This window comes from Pan paniscus, chromosome 2 (genome assembly GCF_029289425.2).
Source record: "Pan paniscus chromosome 2, NHGRI_mPanPan1-v2.0_pri, whole genome shotgun sequence".
In the NCBI taxonomy this organism is placed as follows: Eukaryota; Metazoa; Chordata; class Mammalia; order Primates; family Hominidae; genus Pan; species Pan paniscus.
In genome coordinates this window covers 113122703-113149640 of record NC_085926.1, presented here as the reverse complement: position 1 = coordinate 113149640, position 26938 = coordinate 113122703, and the positions used below count along the sequence as shown (strand labels likewise).

At 39.4% G+C, this 26938-nt stretch overlaps 1 protein-coding gene and 1 long non-coding RNA gene across 21 annotated transcripts in view; one reads left to right on the top strand and one right to left on the bottom strand.

The window, feature by feature from the left end:
* The window catches only part of LOC117979731 (uncharacterized), a 117428-nt gene extending 95852 nt beyond the window's left edge, over positions 1-21576 (bottom strand). Inside the window, exon 1 of one of the 2 annotated variants that reach the window (XR_010111451.1) lies at positions 21376-21576. This is a non-coding gene — a long non-coding RNA (uncharacterized LOC117979731). Of the gene's footprint in view, positions 1-19837; positions 20011-21375 lie in introns of those variants that run through there. The other variant, XR_010111450.1, reaches the window with a different exon arrangement.
* The window catches only part of ZBTB20 (zinc finger and BTB domain containing 20), an 830234-nt gene continuing 823545 nt past the window's right edge, over positions 20250-26938 (top strand). For 5 of the 19 annotated variants that reach the window (XM_063602516.1, XM_063602519.1, XM_063602521.1 and 2 more), the window contains exon 1: positions 20314-20382. The gene's annotated coding sequence lies outside the window, so the exon portion shown is untranslated. Of the gene's footprint in view, positions 20383-22687; positions 22783-26938 lie in introns of all 19 variants that reach the window. The other 14 variants (XM_063602515.1, XM_055110294.2, XM_055110297.2 and 11 more) reach the window with 8 other exon arrangements.

The following is a 26938-nucleotide window of genomic DNA, read 5'->3' as shown; positions in this document are numbered from 1 at the left end:
GATAGACAACTAAAGATCAGATGAGACAAAAGCTGTCTCTGAAGATGCCAGGGCTGACACATGACAACCTATGCCAAATTCTTCCTCCATCCCCATTCCCCATATCTTGGCATTTTACAAGTCTCATGGTCACTGGACCTGCACTGGGAGAACACAGCTGTAACTCCAAAATGATTGAGTTTCCAACACTCAGCAGAATGGGGTCTCACAATCAAAATTAAGTTCAGTTGATAAATGTGATTAATAGTTATATTTCTTGCAAGCTGACTGTGTTGACTGAGACTCAAGCCCAAATTTCCGTCACTTTTTGATACCCCGCTATTAGGTATGGCACCAATCACTACAACCTCCAGCCCCCACGAAAAATATATTCAGAATTGATGGGAAAAAATTGAGGTTAAAAACATGTCTACACAGTATGAATGTTTTCAAATAGTTGTCCTATTGATGGAAATAATTTTGCATCATGTGTTTTAGTTGGTAGTAAAAGGAAGCCCAAATAGTTGATCCATAAGCTCTCTATGGTCACGTCCTCACCAGATTGACCAAATTTATAGGCAGAATAGCAGCAGACCCAAGTTTCTGTATTTATATTTCTTACTTGAACTTCATGATGAAAAACATAAAACTGTTCTGAGTTATTTTAACATTAAACACATTCATCCTTGGAATTGGAAAATGCTAATGCTTTCCTACGCCCATATGCTGAATAAAATTGAAAGTAAACAGAGCTAGCATATTTTGGGAATTGCTACTATAGTCATCAAAGCAATTAAAAACTCATTTCAAGGTGGTTATTATAGTAGTATTTGTTGTTATTTATATGTCTCAAGTAGGGGCACTTCTGTAGTTGTACATTATACCACATATATTATCAGTATAAAAACCAAGAAAACTTATCCATTTCATAAATATCAGGATTAGTCCTTAAGGCCTAAAATTTTCAGCTCCAACATCTTAAGGATGAAGTCCTTCCTATACTATCACAAGTTTAATATTTTGAAATAAAATTGCATTTATGGTCATAAAAGTATAATAGAGTAAGAATAATAATGTTTGATTATTTGACTCATACCTACATGAATTTCCATTTATTTGATTAGACTGCCATAACCTTCTCATAAATTAAAAGTCTTTTAAAGAATCAATAGTATAATTTGTCCCAGACTATAACATTGCTTACTCTGTCTGGTATATTTGTTTACCAATGTACAAGGAGGAAAAAAATATACTCTGTTGTAAGAACCTTATTTCCATTATGCTAAATATTATCTTAAAATTCTTAATAGAATAAGACTTTGCTATAAAGTTCCTCAGTAGGTCAATATTTTTCCCATACTTATATAATTGTTTTTATATGAGAATTTAACTCTTCAACCACAGGGTAAACACATGGAGGACAGAGAAAAAATGTTGTACAGTGTTCTTTATACCACTAGGTATTATACACTTTTGTAGGTCTGAGCTATACTTTATGCCTGGGAAAATCTCATTCTATATCTCAAGGAGCTTTATGTGTACTCCTCTCTTTTCCTTGCAAACATGTGATCCATAGAGTGCCAAAAGAAAGTGCTATTTACATAAAATTAAGCCAAAATTGAACAGCTTGTGATAGGCAAATCACAAAAGTGGCTGTCATCCTTACAAATGCCCTAAGCATCTTCGTGGTGACCGTTCATTTCCTGTGAAAGAATGAAAGTCTCTGTGTAGTCTAAACCTACTCCAGGAAACTATAACAGCTACACTGACATTTCCAACCAACCTCATAAGGCCAAGATTCTTCCCCAAAAGGAGTCCTGATCTTGGATTCTGGGTTTTGACCTAGGTCATACCTTATCTGTGTGTATTTCCTGATTATGTCAAATAGACATGTTGTCCTACATTTTCCACAGCTTTCCATGAGTGCTGCCTGATATTATGGAAACACATTAGAAGGTCTCGGCTACCAGTAAATAGACTTGCCCTTCTAATAGATGGTTTTAACCATCCTTTCCTTGTGGTTTTAACCCCTGGTTTTCTATTTCATTGGATTTATCAGCTAAACTCAGAGTCTAGAGCAACAGGGATTGAAATTTTTGTATGTGTACTTACGTAAGAAGATACCATCTTCATCAGAGGTTTTGGTTTGATGAGTCTTGTGGGTTGTTTACAGTCTGTCTTGGGCTTTAAGGAAGTCACCTGTTTGCTGGAGTGAAGTCTGGCAGCTTGAGGGCTTGTTATGGCCACATCCCCATTCTGGTTAAAGCTAACAAATCTACAGACTCATTTTGAGCAAATCTGCCTATGTCAGTTAACTCTTGCTATGTGACAAAGGACCCCTAAATCTCAGTGGTACTTATTGAGCCCATACATCAGTTGGTTCACTAGAGGTTAGCTGATCTAGGGTGGGCCCATAGGGGTGATCCAGCTGAAACACTTATGTATACCCTATACGTCTCTCATTCTTTTCTGGCCCAGAAAGCTGGTACAGGCCTGTTTTTCCTTTGGCAATGGCAGAAATGCACAAAGATAAGAAGAAACACACAAGTCCTCTTCACTGAGACTCTGGCATGTGTCATTCTTTTGGCCAAAATAAGTCACATGACCAAGCACAAAATTTAATCAAATAATGAGAAAATATATTCTGCCTCTTCAGCAGGAGGAATGCAAAATCCCATGGCAAATGGCACAGATACAGAATGAGTAAATAACTCCATTAATGCAAATTACCACACTGCCACAGCTTTTCCTTGCTGTGAACCACAGAATCACACTCCTTCATACCATTGACTGAGTCAGGAATCAGCATCTGATCCAAGAGCAACCTTCTACTGTGGCTATCAACTTATGAGGTAGCCCAATACAAGAGTTCTGTCCAGTAAGAGAACTTGGTTTCCACCTAGGTGCTTAGAATAACCATACTATGGAAGTGCAAAGCTGTTGGCGAATATGGCTTCTACCAGTGGATGCAGAAGCAAAGGGAATTAATATGTACCTTTCCTGGAGTGGTAAGAAACTGTATTTCTTAACTCTGTCTCTTTGCTAGGAAGCTTCCTGTCTAATTTCTGTGAGGCAGGAAGTGGCCAAAAGTCAGCTTATATTAATCTCTACCCTGAGACATATCTTTGTGTAAAGACCCACTCAGTGGTGAGAAAAAAACTGCTCCTGGCCTCACCTCCAGAACCAGAAAATTAGTGCTAATCAGACTAATTAAATGCTATGAGCGTTTTTGGGCTCCCAGTCAAATTTTTTAAAGTTATATTAAAAAATGGGTAAAGATAAGGCCTGCTTGTAATTATTATCCAGGCCAATACTTTTATATTAGATTCTCTTCTCCCTACTCTTTTAAATTAGATTATTGTTGATCATTCAGGACATGGTGCCAATCCTTCCTTAACATGGAGTCTCATTAGGTTATCAATTCCACATCAAATACTTTGTTCTTTGATCTCCCAGAGAATTTACTAGCTACATGCTTACTGCAGTTTTTGTGTTGGTTATGGGACCCTGCCACACACTAACACACAGCACTGTGGAAGGGGCATCCCAAGGGAGTTGTGTCCTTCATCAGAGATCACACTCCCCCATCCCCAATTCTAAGAAACACCCCTGGCCACAGATAAGGAAGTCAGGAACAGTCACCTGACACAACACCAGCTAATTCACCCATTAGCCAGTGGCTGGGTGAGAAAGCTCAGCCTAAATGAGATTTGAATAATTAGCTATGTCAAACAGATTTAGTCTCAGAAATTTGAACTTGAGCTCTAGAACAGGAGTAGGGGGTAGAAGACAGAGAGAAAAGTAACCTCAGAGAGTAGCCACAGTATGTCAATGGTAGACCACTGGTGCAGGGATCCTTCAAGCTCCCTTGAATCCAGAACAAGCCTCCAGCTCCTATCTTCCTATTCATGTGTGGCACGAACTTTTACTCTGGAGCTCCATGACATCCCATCTCTCTTATCACTAAATGAATTCTAATAAAAACCCCCAGTAAGTCCATGACTGGAAATTAAAATAACTAACAAAACAGCCATTGATTACATGCTCTATTGTGTCTTTTGTTGCATGTTGTATGCCTGTCTTCCTATCTAGTGAGACTATTAGCTCCTTAACAGCAGAAATATCTATCTTCTCCAGGAAGCTAACACAGACATCTAACACATTGAGATCCTCAGGAAAAACATAAATTGGATTGACAGCAGTCCCAAAATTCTCTCTAAAATCAATTTTAAAATTATACCAAAATGTATTTGTTATGTGCTATTTTCAAAAATTACAGCTGAATTCTTTCTTTCAGGTGTGGGATGTCCTACAAGATGGCTTCCTTGACAGCAGAAAGAACAGAATAGTTTAACTAATCTATTATTTTCTCCAGCATTTGACTTACCTCCACTAGAGCAGAGACTAGGCCAGTAACTTCCTTAGACCACTTCTATGTGTTCACAACACCAAATATCTGCTGGCAAAACTTTTCATCCCTCAGTTCTTTGCACAAATAAAAATCATACCTGGAGGTGAAATGAAAAACAACAACAACAAAAAAACCTACAAAGAGTCATTGTGAGAAATGAGGGTTAGCCAGAAAATATTGGGCAAGCATATTGTCAGTTGTATGAACTCCCCTCCACTAGCCACACCCACTCTGGGAAGCTGAAGCAGAAGAGGTGGGATATTATCTCTCAGCCTTCATCTGCACACTGCATTCTGCCAGCTCGCTAGAGGCTTGTTATAGGTAAGTATACAGAGTAACTCTACAAGGCTTAAATTTTTCTCAAGTCTATGCTATTTTGACATTTCAAGGTATAAATCTTTAATAGAAAAGATAAATCAAAGGCAGGTTACCTCAGAAGTATTTTATTTAGCAATATTCTTAAATTACATCTTACAACTTTGATCCTTCTCTTTAAGTCTATACTTGAATCTGAAACTGAATTTAAAAGTTTTACAACTTTTAAAATTCAACTTTAACTTAAAAAATATTCAAAACAGAAACAAGAAAGGCAACAATATATTTTAAAAATGTATTCAGGATCAAAATACTTGCTATTTTTTCTAATTAAAAATTTTGCCTAATTATTCTTCCTAATCTCAGAGACTCTCCTGCGTGTCCTTTCTTATTAGATTGAAGTCCACATATCAGTCACCACTGCCTTTCTGTCCTTTGAAAGCCATGCTAAATCTTACATCTTATGAAACAATTGAGAGAAACTTTTTCTACCAATTTCTTTCAAAACATGATTTATTCTTTTGTACCTTTCATTTCCAGAAAAACAGATACTGTTTCATTCTAAGAAATGCTACTTCTAGAAATATCCAATTTTCCCTTCCATTAGAAAATATTATCTAATCATTTCATATTCTAAATAAAAATTCAGCTGTTACTGTTCAAGAATTCTGAAATGTAATTTTTCTAGTCTCTGTGTCCATGGCAGTAGACAAGATTTATTTTCACCAAGGATATAACATAGGGCAAGTGGAGACGTGGTCTACAAGCATATTATCACACACAAATATTGTTTGGCTTGATCCCAATACTACTTTCTGCCTATGGAGACTCACTCACCCTACTTTTAGTTCAATTGGACCTAGATGAGCTTGAAGCTTGAATCAACCAGTGGGAACTTCCCCAATGGGAAGCGCCTCCAGGACTTTTGCTGAAACAATAGAGAAATATGCATTCTATCTTTCTGGGATCATGAGTATTACATTATCCAGTATCCACCTCACTTCTCACTCATTATATGGCAGCCATTTGACTTTAGTAGAACAGACACAACCCTCAAGTCCAGAGGTGGCTTATCCTGTTTAGTATAAGCCAATCTGTCAAGAGAGCTCTTATCCCTCTTTCCCTAGATATTGAGTCCAGGATGGGCAATGACCTAAATTGGTCCCCACAGAATGAAATACAGGACTTCTGTCAATAACTGAGGGGAAAGATTTGTTTCTTGGTCTGATTGATGTAGTGTGCATCTGTGAGGACTAGAACCATTACAGCTACAGCTGACACATAAAGAAGAGCTAAGAGAATCCCAGAGAGTTTGATCAAACCACATCCAAAGCTTCACTACATCTGGATTTTTAGCTGTTATGTGAACCAATACATTTATTATTTAAAGAGTTTGTGATGAAGATCATGTAATATATGCCTAAAGTTTTCATTAACATCTTTGCCATTACATGGCGAGTGCTCACCGGAGAATAAAGTCGAAGTGAAGCAAAGCAGCACTGGGAAAGAAAGCAGGATAGATTGATTGCTGGTGACATCACTGGAGGTCCCTTCTTCATTGTAAATTAATGCAGTATCCTTTCTTATTTAAATTAATCTGAGTTGGGTTTCTTCTACTTGCAAATGTGGAGTTCTGACTAATTCAATAGTGTTTCTGGTTTGTACAATTTAGTGGCTCTGAAATGATTATCTGATTATTTTCTCAGTAAAAGGGGACCACCATGGGAACTAGATTTGAAAATAAAACAAAGAAATAAATATAATGGTCGTTCAGAACTAAATTGAGTGTAATATAGCCACTAGTCAGAAAAACTAAATTTATTATTCAGCCCAAATCACCAATTCACTACTTTAAATGATAGTATTGACTAAAAAAATACAGAGAAAGTTTGAAAATGGCTTAAATAAATTAATTCCGTCACCCTTAATACCTAGTTAATGCCTATTCTATATGCTTCCATAGGATGATTATTATTTGTACTACATTGCAGGCTTCAAAGGAGGCTTGAGGCTTCCTCTTTCACCAAAACCATGAAATGAAGAAAGATTATGTAGATCAAGGTTAAAAGCATTGCTGGGTTCCAATGTTAAGGGCTAAAACTTCCAATATGGCAAAGGGGTTTGGCATCCCTGTGGCTTCATTTTTTACCTTATTGTTATTGTTTTAAGAAATCTCCTCTCTTTGCTTTCTTCATGGGAGGATCCTACTTTAGGATTTTCTTTTCTTCCATGCATCTATTATTGTTACAGGAACTTTAGCTCCTGTTTTCTTAAGAGTTTTCTTACCCTCTCCATACCTCCCTTGGCCTCTGCTGCTGCCACTCTCAGGCCCTAACGAATGGGCAGCACATTGTATCAAGGGAGTCAGACAAGCAGACCACAGTGTGATGATTAAAACTGAAATTGAAACAGAGATTAGCTATATTAGGTGATATTTCAACCAGCCTATGAAAACTAATCTCATGAGTCAATTCCATTCCACAATAAAGGATACCTCTACCATAATCTAAATGTCAGTCATAGTAAATTATTTGACATTACTCAAATTCTCTATGCTTTTAATCTCTCTAAGCCTCAGTTTCTCATTTGCATTAATGGAGACAGTAATTGTATCTAACTCATAAAGTAATTGTAAGAATTAATCATATATGTAGAACCTAGGCACTGAGTAAGCATTCAATAAATGTTAGGTATTAAAACATACCTCCATCATGGCCCTTATTAGACTATAATAGAATTATCACATTTCTTTCAGTAGACCATGTGATCCATAAGGGCGAGCACCCTGACTAATTTGTCATTATACACTAAATATTTAGTGAAATTAAGAAATTCCCGGTCAGGCATGGTGGCTCATGCCTGTAATCCCAGCACTTTGGGAGGCCAAGGTGGGCAGATCACGAGGTCAGGAGATCGAGACCATCCTGGCCAATGTGTTGAAACCCTGTCTCTACTAAAAATACAAAAATTAGCTGGGTGTGGTGATGCATACCTGTAATCCCAGCTACTCCGGAGGCTTAGGCAGGACAGTCACTTGAACCCAGGAGGTGGAGGTTGCAGTGAGCTGAGATAGTGCCACTGCACTCCAGCCTGGCGACATAGCAAGACTCCATCTCAAAAAAAAAAAAAAAAAAAAAGAAGTTCCCAGAAAATATTTGTTCACTATATAAATAACTTAAGGTTACAGTTCAGACTTCTATTGGCCATAAGGTAGAATAGAAAAAAGACTTTTTTGAAAAAATACTTATACCATATAAAAATCATACTTAAGTCATCTTATATAAATGCAAATAATAATGTATTGAAGTGAAAATTTTAAGATATGTGCTCTGCATTCTCACCAAATCAAAATGTTATATTACATTATAGTATAAACAAAAAAGCAAGCACCCATCCACTATGTATACATCAAAGTAAATCAAGGTGCTGATAACGAGAATCAGGAATTGGGTCTCTGGTCTTTCATCACTTTCCTTTGGTCTTCTATCTCTACGGAGGAAATCAAATTTACTTCTGGCATATGTATGTTCTAGATCTCTTACACCAGTAGTCCCCAACATTTTTGGCACCAGGGACCAGTTTTGTGGAAGACAGTTTTTTCATGGACAGGGAGAGGGGTGGGAGGATGGTTCCAGGATGAAGCTGTTCCACCTCAGATCATCAGGCATTAGATTTTCATAAGGAGCAGGCAACCTTGATCTCTTGCATGTGCAGTTCACAATAGGGTTCATGCTTCTATGAGAATCTAAGGTTGCTGCTAATCTGAAAGAAGGTGGAGCTCAGAGGTAATGCGCAATCACCCACTGTTCACCTCCTGCTTGTGCAGCCCAGTTCCTAACAGGTCACGGACCAGTACCAGTCCTCAGCCCAGGGGTTGGGGACCCTTTCACACTGCAGTGAAGAAATACCCAAAACTAGGTAATTTATAAAGAAGACAGGTTTAACTGACTCACAGTTCCACATGGCTAGGAAGGCCTCAAGAAACTTACAATCGTGGTGGAAGGCACCTCTTCACAGGGCAGCAAGAGAGAGAAGTGCCAAGTGAAGGGGGAACAGCCTATTATAAAACCATCAGATCTTGTGAAAACTCATTCAGTATCATGAGAACAGCATGGCAGTAACCGCACCCCCCCCACCCATGATTCAATTACCTCCCACTGGATCACTCCCATGACATACGGGGATTATGGGAACTATAATTCTAGATAAGATTTGGGTGGGGACGCAGCCAAACCATATCATTCCACCCCTGGCGCCTCCCAAATCTGACATCCTCACATTTCAAAATACAATCATGCTTTTCCAACAGTCCCCACAAAGTCTTAGCTTATTCCAGTATTAACCAAAAAATTCAAGTCCAAAGTCTCATCTGAGACAAGGTAAGTCCCTTCCGCCTACGAGCCTGGAAAATTGAAAGCAAGTTAGTTACTTCCTACATAGAATGAGGGTATAGGCATTGAGTAAATACACCTGTTCCAAATGGGAGAAATTGGCCAAAACAAAGGGGCTACAGGCCCTATGCAAGTCAGAAATCCAATAGGGCAGTCATTAAACCTTAAAGTTTTAAAATGATCTCCTTTCACTCCATGTCTCACATCCAGATGATGCTGATGCAAGAGGTGGTCTCCCATGGCCTTGGGCAACTCTGCCCCTGTGGCTTTGCAGGGTACAGCCCCCCTCCGGGCTGCTTTTACAGGCTGGCATTGAGTGTCTGTGGCTTTTCCAGGCACGTGGGGCAATCTGTCAGTGGATCTTCTACTCTGGGGTCTGAAGGACGGTGGCCCTCTTCTCACAGCTCCACTAGGCAGTGCCCCAGTGGGGACTCTGTGTGGTGGCTCCCACCCTACATTTCCCTTCTGCACTGCCCTAGCAGAGGTTCTCCATGAAGGCTCCACCCCTGCAGCATACCTCTGCCTGGACATCCAGGTATTTCCACACATCCTCTGAAATCTAGGTGGAGGTTCCCCATCCTAATTCTTGACTTCTGTGCACCTGTGGGCCCAACACCATGTGTAAGCTGCCAAGGCTTGAGGCTTGCACCCTCTGAAGCAATGGCCTGAGGTATACCTTGGTCCCTTATAGCCACAGATGGAGCTGAAGCAGCTGGGATGCAGGGCACCATGTCTGGAGGCTGCACAGAGCAGGGGGACTCTGGGCCTGGCCCAGGAAGCCATATTTCTCTCCTAGGTTTCTAGGCCTGTCATGGAAGGGGCTATCGCAAAGGTCTCAGACTTGCCCTGGAGACATTTTCCCCATTGTCTCGGTGATTAACATTGAGATCCTCATTGCTTATGGAAATTTATGCAGCCAGCTTGAATTTCTCACCAGAAAGTGAGTTTTTCTTTTCTATCACATCATCAAGCTGCAAATTCTCCAAACTTTTATGGTCTGCTTCCTCTTGAACACTTTGCCACTTGGAAATTTCTTCTGCCAAATACCCTAAATCATCTCTCTCAAGTTCAAAGTTCCACAGATCTCTAGGGTGGGGGCAAAAGGCCACCAGTCTCTTTGCTAAAGCATAGCAAAAGTCACCTTCCTCCAGTTCCCAACAAGTTCCTCATCTCCATCTGAGACCACCTTAGCCTGGACTTCATTGTCTGGATCACTATCAGCATTTTGGTTAAAGCCATTTAACAAGTCTCTAGGAAATTCCAAACTTTCCCACATCTTCTTGTCTTCTGAACCCTCTAAGTCTCTAGGAAGTTCCAAACTTTCCCACATTTTCCTGTCTTCTGAGCCCTCCAAACTGTTCCAACCTCTGCCTGTTACCCAGTTTCAAAGTCACTTCCACATTTTTGGGTATCTTTATAGCAGCACCCCATTACCTCGGTGCAAATTTACTGTATTCATTCATTCTCATGCTGCTCATAAAGACATACCTGTGACTGGGGAATTTATAAAGGAAAGAGGTTGACACACAGTTCCATGTGGCTAGGGAGGCCTGAGGTAACTCAGAATCATGGCAAAAGGCACCTCTTCACAGGGCAGCGGAGGAGTGAAGTGCCAACCAAAGGGGGAAGAGCCCCTTATAAAACCAACAGATCTCATGAGAACTCACTATCACAAGAACAGCATGGGGATAACCAGCCCAATGATTCAATTACCTCCCACTGGGTCCCTCCCATGACATAAGGGGTTTATGGGAACTAAAATTCAAGATGAGATTTAGGAGCAGACAGTCAAACCATATCACCTGTCTTACGCTACTGATGGGGGGGACACTAAAATGTCTGAGGATTGAAAAGAAGTAGAAGAGGCAGGAAGGGCTCTGATTATTTATACACTCCTGAATCTGTTTTTTGTAAGGAACCACTCCTTTGCTTGTCCCTCAGATCAAAATCATCCCAATGTCCTAAAAATATAACTCTCAGAAGCTTTTGAACCAGAGCAGCTCCATCTTGAATCAGGGCTGGGTACAATGAAGCTGAGACGGGCTGGGCTGCATTTCCAGCAGGTTAGGCATTCTTAGTCACAGGATGAGATAGAAGGCCTGCACATGATACAGGTCACAAAGACCGCATTGATAAAACAGGATGCAGTAAAGAAGCCATCCAAAACCTGCCAAATCCCAGATGATAATGAAAGTGACCTCCGGTCATCCTCACTGCTCATTATGTTAATTATAATGTATTAGCATGCTAAAAGACACTCTGGCCAGCACTATGACACTTTACAAATGTCATGGTAATGTCTGAAAAATATCATATATGTTCTAACCCTCAGTTCCAGGAAATCCCTGCCCCTTTCCTGGGAAACTCATAAATAATCCACCCCTTGTTTAGCATATAATAAAGAAATAACCATAAAAATGGCCACCAGTAGGCCCTGGGGGATATTCTATGAAGCAGCAGCCCTTCTTTTATTCCTTTATTTTCTTAATACACTTGCTTTCACTTTATTCTGTGAACTCACCTGAATTCTTTCTTGCATAAAATCCAATAACCCTCTTTTGAGTCTGGATCAGGACACCTTTCTAGTAAAATAACCAGTACAAGTGCTTACTTCTCACATACTTTCTTACTTACATACTTATTACTTCTTATATACTTTCAGTAATATTAGTTTTTCAATAAAATCCTTGGACATTTTTAAAACTCTGGGCTCCAAAACCAGTCTTCCGACTTATAATTTATCAGTACTGGCCAAAATAACAAACGTGTATGGATCCAGTGAATGTTTTCCATTCAAAATGACAGCGCTGCAGCCTCACAATTTTGAATATTATTTGCAAAGAGTATAATCTATGAAGGCTTGGAGGAAATAGTAAAATTAGAAGGCAAGGGAAATATTTTTCATGGTGACCTTGTTTTAAAACTGGAAGGATACCTTTTTTCAATTTTGGGGGGTTTATGATCTCTCTAAATATGCCAATAAAACCAAGTTAAACATAATATACTTGTATATTCTTAAACCAACAAATTTATTGTATACCTGCAAAAGGTGTTATAAATAGTCATCATATATATTTTCTCAAAATGTCCAATCCTCAAACTTAAAAGTTTATTATTATTTTCCTTTGTAGCTTCAGTATTTTCCAAAGATTTTTATGAGGATGGTTATTTAAATTTGGATCTCAGGAAGGCAACCTGTTTTGAAACTTTCAGTGTCCTTGGCATTTAGAATATCATTCACCCAGGAGCATTTCACAAACATGGAAACACTGAAATTCTAAGATGTTGAAAAAACATTGGAGTTACTAAAAGAGATTTTAAACAAATCTTCTCTGGAGATTTAACACAGAGCAGGTTAATTTTCTGCACACATCATCTTGGGTATACAGTTTGCAAAAAGGAACTAGTCTCTTAAATTTCCTTTATGTTTTCCCCTACCAGGTGGTGATGTTTAGTATTTCTTTAACTAGAGGCATGATCTGCTTTTGACATGGCTTGGAAAGTTAGTGACCTCTGTCATAATGTAGATCCACATTCTTAAAAACAAAACAAGTTAGCAAAGGTCTTTTTGCTCCTTTCTGTCAATTACAAATAGACAAAAATAAATAAATCAATAAAATAGCTCTTTGTTAGAGAAAGGGCTTACTGCAGGGAGACAAAGAAGGACCTTGGTGGAGTTCATTGCTTTTCCTCTAACCCTAGCTTCCTGGCTGAAATTTTTGACGAGAATTTTCCATTCATGTGTGAGAAATATGTACTAAATCTTTGATAAATGGAGCTCTTTCCACACTGAAACTTGTAGCATGACTTTGAAAAATTGTGGCCTGCTTTCTTAAAAGCATATAGTAATGTACAAATACTATTTGCCATCCCTGCTTCATCCACACCAACCCTCAAAGACGTACACATTAAGAAAAAGTCCAGAAATCCTTCAGTTACAGAAATTCAGTAGTTCAGTCCTTGGGTTATAGAATTGCAATATAAGAAAGATATACCCAAGGATTGTTGTTAAGACGTAGGGACTTGTGTCTAGAAAATTAAGTCCAATTTAAAAAATGATGGCCCGGTATTCCTTGGGCTTTTTGAGAGTGTAATAATAAGAGTGGTAACAGGCCTTCCGTGGTACGCCGAATAATAGCCCTCTCCCTCAAAAGATGTCAACATTTGAATCCTTGGAACCTGTGAATGTGTTACATGCTAAAAGGGACTGTGCAGATGTGAGTAAGTTAAGGATCTTGAAATGGGGAAAATATCCTGGATTATCCAGGCGGGCCTAATGTAATCACAAGGATCTTCATAACAGAGAAGCAGGAGCGTTACAGTCAAAGAAATTGATGAACTAACACACCAGACAGATAAGCGCTTTTCCTGGGTAAGCTGAATTTTTCAACTACTTTTTTCCCTGGGGGAGTATCTGTTGAGTCTGTGCAGGGACTGAGGGTAAGGCTTGCCATAAACAGAGGGACTCCAATAGCATAAAGAGGAACAAGTGAAACTTTTGATGCTTGTGTGATCTGGAACAAAGGCTCAAATTCATAAGTGGCAAGAGTAGAAGGACCACTCAGCTGAACCTAGCCCAAACTACTAACTTGGATAATCAGGAACATATAAAATGGCTGTTGTTTTGGAGTGGTTTGGAGTGCAGCAATAGATAAGGTATAAAATTTGAAAATTCCCCAAATGTAGGAATAGGATTCAGATGCATGTAGCTAAAACATCAAAAGCCAAACAACACAAAATTGTTGCAAATACAATTATATAAACAAGTACAAAAATAAAATAATCTGCTCACAAGGAAATATAGTACTGTTACAGACACCAATTATGGTCACTTTTTAAAAAGTGATTTATAACTAAAATAATACTATGCAGATTTTATATAAATAAATTTGACAATCTAGAAAAAAAGGAATATGTTTCTAAGAAAAATTAAATGATTAAAAGGACTCAGAAAGAGATTGAAAATTACTGTGACCAAAAACTATAGAATTGAGAAGACAAGATGTATCTTAAAAAAAAAAAAAAAAAAAAAAGAAAGCCCATTGGCCAAGATGGTTTTACAGATGAGCTTTATCAGCTCGAGAGCACTGTACATGACAAAATTCTCCTGACTAATTCTATGAAGCTAGCCTAATACAAATCCCAAAATTGGATGAAGATTGCACAGGTCCATCCCACTTAGGAACTCAATCTCACTTATAAAGTCAGCAAATTCCAAAATAAAAATATTAGTAAATTAAACATATACTCATTAAAATAGTAATAAAACTAAAGAGTTTTATCTAGGAATGGAAGGATGGTTCATCAGTAAATCTATCATTATAATTCAGTCTATTAACAGAATAAATAATAACTATGTTTATTTTATACATTTAGAAAAAGTATTTGATAAAATTTAATATTCATTGGTAATTTTTTAAATACAATGCAAGCTGTGAATATATAGAAACTTTTAATCAAATTTTCAGCCAAAAACTACTTAGAGATGTGATATCAAAAATTCAGAAATAAGACAAAGATGCATACTCCCATAAGTACTAGTCAATACTCTGCAGTTCTGGCCAACTGTATTAGTCCGTTTCCATGCTGCTGATAAAGACATACCCAAGACTCTGCAATTTACCAAAGAAAAAGGTTTAATGAGACTTACAGTTCCACATGGCTTGGGAGGCCTCACAATCATGGTGGAAGGCAAGGAGGAGTAAGTAACATCTTACATGGATGGCTGTAGGCAAAGAGAGAGCTTGTGCAGAGAAACTCCCATTTTTGACACCATTGGATCTCGTGAGACCCATTCACTATCATGAGAACAGCAGGGAAAAGACCCACCACCCCAATGATTCAATCATCTCCCACCGGGTACCTCCCATAACACGTGTGAAGTATGGGAGTTACCAGATGAGATTGGAATGGGGACAGACAGCCAAACCATATCACCAACAAAATAAGAAAAAAAACAATAGGTAACAAACACTGAAAAGAGAGAAAAAAACTATCACCATTAGGAGACAAAATGGATGTCAACAACCAAGAGAATCAACTAATAAATGATAAGTAATAAAAGTTCATAAAGATGTATGGATACAAAATTTTTATGTAAAAATAAGTAGTTTTCTCATACAGGAGCAGTAAGAGAAAATGTAATGGAAAAAATCTCCTTTTTACAATTGTGTAAAAAAACTGTAAAACATTTATAATGATTTTGAAACACTGTACATCTACGTAAATAAAACTGTACAATTATTTATAGACATCAACTAAGACTTACAAATGTCAAATTCCAAGTGACACAAACCCAATTCAAACAATCCTAACCAACTGAAAGAAATGTCATTGGCTTGTGGTAATAGGAATGACAGGGGTTACAGCTGGTCTTAGGCACAGCTGGGTCTTAAGAAAGTCCCTGGGCCTTTGTTATGCTGGACATTTGTTTTATTTATCCTGTGCTCCTTTCACGGACTGCTCCTCCCCAAATCCACTTATGTAATTCCAGTAGAACTACTAATTACAGTTCCTACCTTCTATTTACAGATTGAACACATAATCTAGTTCCTAAAGTACCTAAAATTGATTTGTGTATGCTGTATAAACTAAAGATCCAAGTTCTTTGTTCTTCCATTTCCCCAATACCACGTACTGAATAGTCTCTTTTCTCCCAGTAATCTGTGTTGCCAATCTGTAACATAATCAAACTGACATTTATGCATGAACTGATTTCTGGGTTCTGTTCTGTTTCCATGTTCAGTTCATCTAATCAGTATACCTCACCATTAATAAATTTCATCTTTTCTTTTTCCTTTTCTCCTATTCTCCTTTCTATAACATCTCATTCTTCAGTCAATTCCATTATATTCTCATTATGTGAGTGAGGGTTTGTTTGAAACCGATCTTGGTTCTGATGTGAATTTCCCATGTAAATCAATGGCTTGGTGTAGAAGAGAAAACTGAATGGAAATGAAAATGTGGGTGTACAGAAAACCAGGAAAACACAGGCCCCTGCAAATCCAGTGAAATAAGGGCCTCAGATTTCTACCATAATGTGGATTTGGAGGTTAAAGGCAAATTTTAGATAAGTTTCCAGGTGCAGAATAACTTGTCTCACATCTGAATTACACAAGGATTTATAGAAACCTCTTTTAAGTTGCTTTGGATGTAAATTGTCTAATCTTAATTTTTTGCACATTTTTCTGACAAATTTTGAGGTCTAATTCAATTTTCTTTCATTACGAAAAAAGACTTTTTCCTTTAATATTGTTTTATTGGCTGTTATCTGCTCAGGTTATTAATGAGCTCATGTATAGAAAAGTAGTACCTGTCTTTAGGCAAATGGCAAAAATATGAAGTGACATGTATTTCATATGTGGTTGTGTGTGTGTATGGATGGAAAATTCTCTAACAGATACTGAAAAAAAAATCTCAAAAGTTGCTGCTTCCCTGATTTTGTACTTCCACTCTTCAAGGTGTACTATTTATTCTATTATTCTTTCCATTTGGCTAGTGTATATATATATGTGTGTGTGTGTGTATATATATATACATATACACACACTATATATGTATACATGTATACGTGTGTGTGTGTGTATATATATATATATACACACACACATATATATGTCTCATTAGTGCCCTTATTAAAATGTAAGTCCCTGGGGAGCAAGACCTGATTTGATTAACTTTTGAATTCAGTATAGTGATCAGTTCAGGGTGTTACAAATATTTTCAGCTGCTTAAGAGTTAGGCATTCTTTGCTATGTATTCCTGTGCTGTATATGCCATATGTGTATGCAGCATAATTCATCCCTTTATTTCTCTCTTCCAAGACACAGTCAAGTCTTTGGAGAAAAATGCCAATTCTTATGCTTAGTTGCTAAGTTCCTGGCATCTTAAATGTCCAATAATTATAGTTAGTATGAAGATACACACTTAGTACTTGTTGAATGAGTAAATAGTATAGTGGAAAGAGGCAGACAGACTTGAGTTTGAAAACAAGCTCTGCTACTTGTGACGCTGGATAAAATATTCGAAGTCTATGTCCTCATTAGTAACGTAAGTAGATTACATTTGCTACTAGTTTGGCCTCTTCTGGAGCCTTGGGAACTGTAAACTATAATCTGTGAAGGCAATAGGTAGACTAATGGACTAAAAGAAGTATAAAAGTCTTAAAATTCTTCTCTAAGCAGTCACTTGTATTTTCATTTTTTATCAATCTTGCCTTCTTCATCATCTTCCCTTCCGTGTTTTTGAGACGGAGTCTCGCTCTGTCGCCAGGCTGGAGGCAGTGGTGCAATCTGGGCTCACTGCAACCTCCAGCTCCCGGGTTCAAGAGATCCTCCTGCTTCAGCCTACCGAGTAGCTGGGACTACAGGCGCGCGCCACCACACCCAGCTGTTTTTTTGTATTATCTTCCCTTCCTTTCTTACCACATCTTGCTTATTTTATTCTTTTTCTCAATTCTGCTATTTGCTAACCAAGAAAACATCTCTCTTGATCCTTGACATAATTATGGAATTCTTGGTACATCTTTTGGGGTGTTTGTTTCTGAGTGTGATCAAGGTATGTAGATGTGTAATGTAAATATGAAAATTGAGGGATTTCTTAGAGGCAGAAAGATTCTAATTCCAGTTTCTAATATCACACGAACAGGACATAACTACTACCTTAAATAGGGGCAGTAATACCTAGGGCTTCACCTTATCATTATTATTTGAATTAGAATATCTTGCACTGCTTTCCTAGTGTGCCCTATCATAATCTTAACTCTCATGCCAATAGGTTGAATAATACCTTTAAAATTTTGTTGAAAACAACAAGTTTTAACACTGACTTGGAAGGAGTGGTCATTGCTCCTTGGAGAAGTTATAGGAGTAACTGTGTGAACGCCAATGTTAAATTTTACTGATTTTTCTCATGCGCTGCTGATTGTTCTGTATGGAATACTTATTATTCTTACTAAATCATTTTTTTTCTTTTTCATTTTTTTCTTTTTTTTTGAGACAGGGTCTTGCTCTGTCACCAGGCTGGAGTACAGTGGTGCGATCTCGCCTCACTGCAAGCTCTGCCTCGAGTTCCAGCGATTTTTCCTGCCTCAGTCTCCCTAGTGGCTAGGATTACGGGTGTGCGCCACCACATCCGGCTAATTTTTGTATTTTTTAGTAGAGACGGGGTTTCACCAGGTTGGCCACGCTACTCTCAAATTCCTGACCTCAAGTGTTCCGCCTGTCTTGGCCTCCTAAAGTGTTGGGATTACAGGTGTGAGCCGCTGCACCCAGTCAATATCACTTTTTAGCTAAGATTTATATATAAGTTTAAAAGTGTTTTGGCTTCCAAACTCACTAGCAATTCCCAGACTTCAAATTTGACACCACACACAATAATTTTCTGGATTCTCAAAGCCTCATACATATAATCCTCACAAGATAGCTTTAATAGTATTAATGAGGTCAAGGCCCTTACTGTTTTTTTTTTTTTCAGCAGGGCCAATTTATTTTGCTTAGCTTCTGTCAAAGACCTCTAACCAGGCATCTTATGTGAAAGCATGCTGTACGTTCCAAAGAAGCCTGGGTTAAAATCCAGATGACTTAAGTCTATTGGAAACTATACATCAAATCCATGTCCTAGAAACAATGTCATTTTCAAATCCCAAGTACAGTGTATTCTTTGCATGCATGGTATTTTTGATAAAGTCCCTTATTTTGTGACAAACTATTGCTATATCAGCTGCCTAAAAAAGTGCAACTTAGTTTGGCAGTAATTATTTTTTTTTCTTTGTATAGTGAAAAGCGATTTCCCCAACCCTCCCATCTTGGCCCTTGTAAGGAATCCTTTTTAGGAATCTATCCTGGGCTTCCTGCTGGACTTCAGCCTCATTTTTTTCTCCAATGCCTGAGTACTGGACCAATATTTGGTAAGAATTTGGCTCTGGGGAGTGCTATGTTGAATGACAAATGGTTGAGGACGAAGATTTTATTGAAGCATTTGAACCACACTTAATTTTCCGTGTTGCTTTATTTGTTCCTTCTACCACCCAGGATATTGAATTCTGTGGGCTCTGGTTGGGTCGTTGGTACTTCAGGCGTTCAGTAATAAGAAACATAATCTGCTTTTTCCGGCAGGATAATAAATCTCATTTATATTAAGGGAGGCTTACTCCAAACTGTTTTACATAGTATTTTTCTAAATCTTCTGCATGAACAAATTCTTCCTTGAGCCCTAGCACTGGGGACCCGGTCTGGCAACCTGCGCCCCATTCCGCGGGAATCAAGCGTGACCCGGTGCGGCCTTGCGCGCTGCCGCCAGCCAGACCCTCCCTCCGGCTTTCCCACCCGCCGCCCGGGATCCAGCCTCCATCCCGCTGCCTCAGCTGTCCAAGACAGCGACACCCCCTTCTCCGCTCCCGCGGCTCCCCCGGCGCAGCTCGCCGCGCCAGACAGCGGGTAACCGCCGCCTCCGCTGGGGCATCCCGGCTCCACAGGCCCAGCGCGCTCCAGACACCTGCCTCTCACTGGCCACCGCCGCTGCCCCTCACCCCGCAGCCCTCTCGGCAATTGGCCCCAGGCCGCCGCTCGTCATCCTCAGCCTTCTCCTAGAGTACCGCCTCCGTCGCCGGGTCATTTAAGTTTATCACAAATAAATAAATAAAGGAGGAAATAGAAATGCGTAGAAAGTAAAAGCAGTAGGGGGTGGGGGAGATGGGGCGTGGAGGAAAAGGAGGGAGGAGCGGAGGAGTAAGCAACCTAACCTGATTGCGCCTGTGTCGACCAATCATGGCTCACTCCAGTCCGGTCTGACGGGCTCCCTGAACCAATAGCCTTCCACCTCCCGGATCACTGAACAACGAGATACGATTGACCTTTTCAGAGTGGGTGAAGGTGCGGCGGGGGGAGGGGGTTGTGGGGGTGGGCGAAGTGGAAGGATTGTCCACCAATCGCCTGTTAATACTTCTCTGAGCGAAGTTTCCGCGTCCCAATGGATGTTTGAGATAGCGGATTGGGCCTCTTTTAGCCCAATCGAAGGTGACAGAGATGAGGGAAGAGGAAGAAAGGGGCGGGGACGGGGGGGCGGAGGGGAGAAGGAAGAGTGCATTTTGTTTATGGGCGGCAACCTCACGAGGGGCGTCCCATTCTCATTGGCTCACTGAAGCCAAGATTGGCGTGAGAGCAATCCTATAGCGGGGAGAGACAGAGGGTTCGCGGAGTGAAGCGTCCAATGTGGGCCTTCTGCCGAAGAAGTAGGGGCGGGGGGAAGTTTAGGAGTTGAGGAAAGAAGATTAAAGAGCGCGAGGAGGTAATGCCAAAAACTCTAATTTGTTGTGGGACGGGCGGGAGAGAGGGAGGAGTGTGTGCGTGCCGAGGGGGATGAGGCGTCTGCGAGGCGCCTGGAGTGGGGGGCGGCGGGACTGGGAAGGAGGGGAGCGGGGTGGGGTGGGGGGAGCGAGTTACAGAGCGGCGAGCCAGCGGGCCCTGAGCTGGACGAGCGCGCGCGCCTCCGCGCCCCGCCCCGCCCCGCCCGCGCCCCCTCCCCCGGCGCCCTTCTTAGCGCCCGGCGGCTGCCTCGCCCGACCCGGCGGGGAGGCGGGAGGGAGGCGCGGGAGGGTCGGAGGGTGGCGGGGCGGGCGGGACGTCCCGCAGCTGGAAACGTGTCTTCTGCCTTCTTCTCTCTACTCCCTGCGCCTGGAGCCGCTGCTTCCAAGAAGAGGAGCTGAGGGGGACTAGCCGGGGCTCAGGAGCTGCTAGAGGCGCCCGCTTGTCTTCTGCCCCCTCCCTCCTCGCCCTCCCCCGCTTGCCGTGGCTCTCGCGGTCTCTGGAGCGTCTTCAGAGAACTGGGGGGCAGGAGGTGTCCTGGCCCCACAGCCGCTGGATGTCTCTCCAGACGCCGGAGCTCCCGGCCCCCGCCTGCTTCGCTTCTACGACTAGAGAGGAGGGGGCTTGGGAAGGGAAGACACACCTTTCCTTCTTTCTCTTCTTTGGGCCACTTCGGAAACATTAAAACATGTTAACACTTTTTGATTCCTGATATAAAAATGGTTGGAAGGTTCTTGAAAGTTTAAAACAAATGCCGTCTCTCGTACACTGTTTAATGCATTCCTGTCTGTGTGGCTTTTGGGTCCTCCCCCCACCCCCCGCCCCCAGCTGTTATCCTTTTTAAGGATGCTGAAGAGGCAGGAGGCAGGGATTTTCTAAAAGTTCTATTGATAAACACACTTGCACAAACATATGCTAGGCACACACACAAACTAAACATTAGCGAAAAACACAATATGGCGTACAGCTACGGTACCTAGCGCGGTAATCCGCTGATCTCTCACTCCGAACTGCGTTGAATGAGGTCAGTAGCAGGATGACAGCTCTCCAATAAAAATCTGAATGAATCAGGAAGTAGTTTGGAAGCTTGCGGGTGTAGTATTGTCCTCAGAATCAGCATTGGCCAAACCTAAGTTGAACATGTTACCTTTCTAGACATGTGAAAATCTTCTCCACTGTTTTTTCTATTAAAAATACCAAAAGGGTGCTAAAGTCAAGTTTCCTCACTGCGTGGCGGTGTATACATTTCAGCTGAAAAAATTATACAGGCCATTCACCCAATGTTTTCAAGTGAACGCTATTCTGAAGTTACTGTTGTAACTTGTTGCCATTGAAAGTTTTAAAACACAATTACCATTTTATAAATAAATAGCTGTAGACACTAAATTTAAGTGATAACCAGTCATCCTTAAATTTATAATGGTTTGTTTTCATTTCTGTTCATGCTCCCAGTCCCAAGTACCCTTTGCTATCTTGTGGAAATATTTATATAGATCCCCCTCCTCTCCCGGTCACATACAGTCAGCCCTTCCTGTGCCTGGGTTCTGCATCTGTGGATTTAACCAACTGCAGATCAAAAATATTTTGGGTGTAGGGGAATAGATGGAATAGAATATATATAGTTTTTTTCTTGCCACAATTCGTAAACAATACAGTGTAACAACGATTTATTAATACATGGCATTTACTTGTATTAGGTGTTATAAGTAACCTAGAGATGATTTAAAGTATGTGGGAGAATGTGCTTAGGTTAAATGCAAATACTACACTATTTTATGTAAGGGACTTGAGCATCTGTGGATTTTGGTTTCCTAGAGAGGTCCCAGAACCAATCTCCCATGGATACTGAGGGTCAGCTGTAAGTTTGTCCAGTCAAGATGTGGCTACTTTTTGCTTTTTTGCTTTAAAATGAAGAATCTGTATTTTTCTAGTGAAAGAAAAAAAATTACATTGATTTTCATGCCTTTGTTCTTTGTGATTCTTAGAATATATCAAAGTTGTTGCACACATAGTGCATGGTGATATCCCTGTGCCATCTTTCCAGTAGTCTCCCAGGAAAGCTTTTGAAATTGCCCTTGAGGAATTGCTGATGTAACTGTTCAGTACTCAAGGCTTAATTTTCAAGATTGGGGTTGTGACTTTTATGGAGCTCAATTTTGGAGGGCCTTAGGTTTGGGGACACATGGTGTTGAAGTAAACAGGTGAGAAGAAGAAAAGTGAGATTTCTAGAACTATATTAGCTGCTCAGTGAGTTGGGCAATTGGATATTTTTGGTTTTATGATTTCAGATTTTATAGACCAGTGGAATACAGGCCTTGTGCATATGAAGATCAGGTGACAAGTTTGCTGCCTACCAGCCTCCACAGCAATATGCCCTTTCACGGTGAGGTCCTAATTTTAACAAGCTAAAGAAAGTATCAGGTTAAAAATTGTCAAATTTTATCCATTTCCAGGAAGAAGTCTTTATGCTTACCCATCTAGGCCCGTGTTTTAAGATTACTACAAAACCAAGAAAATGCACATATAGGTCATGTGTACATTGACTAGCTACTAAAAGAAAATACGAGATTAAATGGAATACTAGAGGAAAGAGAAACTTTCATGTGAGGGCTATAATTGGGGAAGGGGGTGTTTAGAACTACCAGTTGATGTGATGCCAGTTTCTTCTATAATTGGATCAGAAAGTTTTTGAGACCCACAAACATCTAATTCCTCTTGTTGTCCTGTTAATAAGAATTTGACTACTTGGTATAGGAAGAAAATCTAAGGAAAAAATATTTTAAGCGAATCATTTTTGTTGCATTAGTGAAAGTTTTCAGAAGACTTTTTAGACAAATTGGACTTTCTAGTAAAAAGGCTAGTCTGAATAATTAGGTAAATTGGACTTTCTAGAAAAAAAGGCCAGTCTGAATAATGAGGTTGTTTTAGAAGGGCAATAAAAGCTACAGCTAAGTTCCTGCGATCTATAATTTATAAAATAATTACATATTATTTTGAATAACTTCACAGAATCAGTGGCAAGCAGAGACTTCTTCAAAAACATTTGGAATACGGAAGTAGAGATTGATGAGCTTTGCTTTAATCTCTGAAATAATCATATTTTTCTGAAATGGATGGTTAAATTTATCATATTGTTCTAGACACTTGGAGTGTAATAATGAACAAGAGAGAAAATTGCCTGCCCTTGGGGAGCTTACATTCTAATGTCACACACACTTTGTGCATTTTAGATTGTTAGGGGAGGAGATTTTTTAATGAAACTTTAAAACCTAGCTGCTTTCTTGTCTTAGGAACTACAGTTTGAAAGAGCCTACAGAAGTTTGAGAAGGAGGAAGGTGTTTACCAGTTGGCAGTGATAGGAAAGAAAGATCTTAGTTTATTTCTTATTTGTACCTTTTGTTATTGTCATGAAACTTTCTCCATATATTTCAGTTGGTAATTTTAACAGATAGGGATTTTTTTCATGATTTTAATAATGTCTTTGAAATAAATAAAATGTTGCTTTATATTTAAAAAATCTTGTGTCTTGAAATTTACTATAAAATTCCTACATAGTATTATCCTGTTAGCAAAGTATGGTAAAACAAAAGCTAGAATATCTGTTAATTTTTGGTTGGGATTTGTTTTTAGGAATATATCTGAAAAATCAAGTACCTAAATCTTTTTCAGTTCTGGGTTTCTTTTTCGTTTTTTGAGATGGGAATCTCCTTTTATTGCCCAGGCTGTACTTTAACTCCTGGGCTCAAGTGATCCGCCCTCCTGCCTCAGCCTCCTAGTAGCTGGGACTACAGGTGCATGCCACCATGCCTAGTTTCAGTTGTGATTTTATCAAGAGAAGGTGAAAATTTATTGTAATTAGTTTATAGGCGACATTAAAGAGGAGAGACCTGCAAAAAATGCTTTGTTATTTAAACCATTTTTTCAAAAGCATTTGATTGGCACTTTTCTGCTTTAATAGACTTATTTGTAATGCAAGAGGAACATTACAGAAGATTTTAGCAATACTTTAATCATTTAGTCTGTAGGTGTAAAAATCCTGGGTTTCTAACAGAAGGAAAGTTGGTACCTGGTTAGATGAGTATATGATTTAATGCTGAGTTTGTGACTTCAAGTAGTGGGTGTCTCACCTTTCCAAAACCTAGTTCATAGTTCTCAAATAACAGTTTTTCCTTTTTAATTTTTTTTCCCATCTGTCATGGTGAGTCTTACTTTGTTAGCCAAATACAAGTTTAGTTCTTAAGTGGAATAACTTTTTTTAATACAATCCTCCCTCCCCCAGCCCTCCCATCCTGTGCCATGGAGGGTTTGTCACGCTTATACCTACATTAGATCTCTATTTATGCTAATTTGGAACATAATCAGCCTCTTCCAGGAAGGGTACATATTAATACACTTTAGAGCAGTTTGTGATTGCCTCTGGCTATTTGTATACGGACTTGCCAGCATCTGAAAGCTATAAATAGGAAGATTTAGGAGGAAACAGACTTTATAACTAATGGAATACATTGTTTCAGTTGAATTTTTTTTTTTTGTTTTGATGGAGTCTTGCTCTGTCGCCAGGCTGGAGTGTAGTGGCACAATCTTGGCCCACTGCAGCCTCGCCTCCCAGATTCAAGCAATTCTCCTGCCTCAGTCTCCTGAGTAGCTGGGACTGCAGGCGCGCACAGCCACGTCCTGCTAATTTTTTTGTTATTTTTAGTAGAGACAGGGTTTCACCATGTTGGCCAGGATGGTCTTGATCTCCTGACCTCGTGATCTGCCTGCCTCGGCCTCCCAAAGAGCTAGGATTACAGGTGTGAGCCACCGTGCCCAGCCTCAGTTGAATTTTTTTTAAAGAGCAAAATGGAAGAATGGCTAATTGAATGTTAAAAAGTAAGACCGTTTCCTGTTTTCTGGTAAGGATGGTTGATCGATATGTGTTTGCATGTGTGTGTGAGTATATATTTATAAATGAGCAGTTTTTGAATAAAGACATATCAATACTGGGTAAATAATTCCAGTCCTGCCTGTGGTCCTTGACATGGAGTGTATTCAGGGTTCCCTGGTGATTTTGTTTAAGCCACTTTGTTACCAAAACCTTCCTATGGATAGCATAGAAACACCAGCTAATTAAATTTCTATAAATTTTATATTTTTGGGATGAAATGTTATTTTGGAAGTATTTTTTTAAGCATGATTACCAGCCAACCTGTGAAATGAATGAAATCTGAAGTGCAGAGTTCATAAAACCTTATATCCACCTAAGATAGTTGAGTTTCAAGAAGGTATTTTTAACGGCCGAAGATGAAATCTTGACATCTATCAAGTTTTTATAGTAATAAAGTAAGCATGACTAAGTTTATTAATATTCATATTTGTAAGGTAAGTCTAAGCATGTGTACAGTGCATTTTAAGTCAAAATTTGGGGTGTTATTGGCTAGACACAGTCATTTCTTTGCCAGAGATACTAGGCTGTGTGAAGGCTAACCATCTGTCAAGTGATAGAGACAAAGAAAGGTTTTAATATACTAGTCTAAAATTTCCACAAACTTGTTTTGAATTGTATTGTCATTTTCTTTTGGCCTTCATACTCTGTGTTGAATATGCACTGGGTCAGTCACCCTACTTTGTTTTATGAACAAACTATTCAAGGTCCAGATAAGGTTATTGTCACAGCTGATGTGATCTAGAGGCAAGATAAAATATGTTTTGATTTTGCTTTCATATAATCAAAAACTCACAGTGGGCCACCCACTAGTAGTTACACAAATGGTTTCAAGTGTACTTGTTTTCACCCACCCATTCTGAATTTTGGGTGTCTTAATTATTTTGCTTTATGTATTCAAGCCTTGTATTTCAAACCCATTCCTGAGCTGTTTGGGGGAAGAAAAAGTAGCAACAGGAATCCAGATTGCCTGTTTTAGGTACAATATGGTGTGATGTGAAATTGAAACAGCAGATTGGTGAGAAACTTTAGTTTCAAACAAATATAAACTAGTTTGTTTAGTGAAGTCATACACAAAACAGTAGTCTCTATTGACAGGGCAATGTTTTTTTCAGTGATTCCCATATCATGAGGTCACTTTTGTTCTTTGGGCCAACAGTCTGTTTTCAAGGTGTCATATAAGAAAAAGAAGCACTAAATACTGCTGATTGTAATGATATACTTACATATGGCAGCACAAGAAATTATTTATAGCAGTGCTAATTATATCAATAAAAATAGCAATATTAATACTGTGTCAAAATCCATTCTTGACAGTATGAGGTAAACAGAACTATAGTCAAACAAAGCAGCCAGCCTGTCTTTACTGTCAGCTCATAGATATGCACTTTAAGAAAAATATACACACAGTTTAGAGAGTTGAGTGTACCAATTTAATCTCTTTTCAATTACTTTTGGCTTTTAAAAATATGTTCTAATTCAACATAATATTAAAAAGATTTTGATTTTTAATTTTGAAACTCTTGGTACCCATTTTCTTACTGTCATTAGTAAGTTTCTAGAAATGTATTTGTATTTCACTGCTTTATAAATTATCAGAAATTCATTTTAGTGT